Here is a 2,601-nt window from a genome sequence, read left to right as displayed (position 1 = left end):
CATTGACCCACATGTACTTAGCCCCTGGAAACAGAGGGGCTGTTCTGCACCTAACTGCACCCTTATTAGCGGGCGGACAGGCGGCCGGCTCTAATTACCGGCCGGCCGGCTGCCCTGCCTGCTAACTGGTTAACCATTTACCCACATGTACTTAGCCCCTGGAAACTGATGGGCTGTTCTGCACCTAACTGCACCCTTATTAGTGGGCGGACAGGCGGCCGGCTCTAATTACCGGCCGGCCGGCTGCCCTGCCTGCTAACTGGTTAACCATTTACCCACATGTACTTAGCCCCTGGAAACTGATGGGCTGTCCTGCACCTAACTGCACCCTGATTAGCGGGCGGGCGGCTCTAATTGCCGGCCGGCTGCTCTGCCTGCTAACTGGTTCACCATTGACCCACATGTACTTAGCCCCTGGAAACTGATGGGCTGTCCTGCACCTAACTGCACCCTTATTAGCGGGCGGACAGGCGGCCGGCTGTAATTCCCGGCCGGCTGCGCTGCCTGCTAACTGGTTAACCATTTACCCACATGTACTTAGCCCCTGGAAACTGATGGGCTGTTCTGCAACTCACTGCACCCTTACTGGCGGGCGGACAGGCGGCCGGCTCTAATTACCGGCCGGCCGGCTGCCCTGCCTTGCTAACTGGTTAACCATTTACCCACATGTACTTAGCCCCTGGAAACTGATGGGCTGTTCTGCACCTAACTGCACCCTTATCACCGGGCGGGCGGCTCTAATTACCGGCCGGCCGGCTGCCCTGCCTGCTAACTGGTTAACCTTTTACCCACATGTACTTAGCCCCTGGAAACTGATGGGCTGTTCTGCACCTAACTGCACCCTTACTAGCGGGCGGACAGGCGGCCGGCTCTAATTACCGGCCGGCCGGCTGCCCTGCCTTGCTAACTGGTTAACCATTTACCCACATGTACTTAGCCCCTGGAAACTGATGGGCTGTCCTGCACCTAACTGCACCCTTACTAGCGGGCGGGCGGCTGTAATTAGCGGCCGGCTGCCCTGCCTGCTAACTGGTTCATCATTTACCCACATGTACTTAGCCCCTGGAGCTGCTGCGCTGGTCGGCACCTAACTGCAGCCCTATGGCCGGGAGGTCGGCTCTAATTACCGGCCGGCTGCCCTGCCTGCTAACTGGTTAATCATTTACCCACATGTCCTTAGCCCCTGGAGCTGCTGGGCTGGTCGGCACCTAACTGCACCCGTAATGGCCGGGAGGTCGGCTCTAATTACCGGCCGGCTGCCCTGCCTGCTAACTGGTTAACCATTTACCCACATGTACTTAGCCCCTGGAGCTGATGGGCTGTTCTGCACCGAACTGCACCCTGATTAGCGGGCGGGCGGCTCTAATTGCCGGCCGGCTGCCCTGCCTGCTAACTGGTTAACCATTTACCCGCATGTACTTAGCCCCTGGAGCTGCTGGGCTGGCCGGCACCTAACTGCACCCTTATCACCGGGCGGGCGGCTCTAATTACCGGCCGGCCGGCTGCCCTGCCTGCTAACTGGTTCACCATTTACCCACATGTACATAGCCCCTGGAGCTGCTGGGCTGGCCGGCACCTAACTGCACCCTTATCACCGGGCGGGCGGCTCTAATTACCGGCCGGCCGGCTGCCCTGCCTGCTAACTGGTTAACCATTTACCCACATGTACTTAGCCCCTGGAAAATGATGGGCTGTTCTGCACCTATCTGCACCCTGATTAGCGGGCGGGCGGCTCTAATTGCCGGCCGGCTGCTCTGCCTGCTGACTGGTTAACCATTTACCCACATGTCCTTAGCCCCTGGAAGCTGATGGGCTGTTCTGCACCTAACTGCACCCTGATTAGCGGGCGGGCGGCTGTAATTGCCGGCCGGCTGCATTGCCTGCTAACTGGTTAACCATTGACCCACATGTACTTAGCCCCTGGAAACAGAGGGGCTGTTCTGCACCTAACTGCACCCTTATTAGCGGGCGGACAGGCGGACGGCTCTAATTACCGGCCGGCCGGCTGCCCTGCCTGCTAACTGGTTAACCATTTACCCACATGTACTTAGCCCCTTGAAACTGATGGGCTGTTCTGCACCATACTGCACCCTTATTAGCGGGCGGACAGGCGGCCGGCTCTAATTACCGGCCGGCCGGCTGCCCTGCCTGCTAACTGGTTCACCATTTACCCACATGTCCTTAGCCCCTGGAAGCTGATGGGCTGTTCTGCACCAAACTGCACCCTTATTAGCGGGCGGGCGGGCGGCTCTAATTGCCGGCCGGCTGCTCTGCCTGCTAACTGGTTAACCATTGACCCACATGTACTTAGCCCCTGGAGCTGATGGGCTGTTCTGCACCTAACTGCACCTTGATTAGCGGGCGGGCGGCTCTAATTGCCGGCCGGCTGCTCTGCCTGCTAACTGGTTCACCATTTACCCACATGTACTTAGCCCCTGGAAACTGATGGGCTGTTCTGCACCTAACTGCACCTTGATTAGCGGGCGGGCGGCTCTAATTGCCGGCCGGCTGCTCTGCCTGCTAACTGGTTCACCATTTACCCACATGTACTTAGCCCCTGGAAACTGATGGGCTGTTCTGCACCTAACTGCACCCTGATTC

This window comes from Cetorhinus maximus, unplaced genomic scaffold (genome assembly GCF_964194155.1).
Source record: "Cetorhinus maximus unplaced genomic scaffold, sCetMax3.hap1.1 HAP1_SCAFFOLD_795, whole genome shotgun sequence".
Lineage (NCBI taxonomy): Eukaryota > Metazoa > Chordata > Chondrichthyes > Lamniformes > Cetorhinidae > Cetorhinus > Cetorhinus maximus.
The sequence above is the reverse complement of the archived record's forward strand: the minus strand, read 5'-3'. Positions refer to the sequence as shown.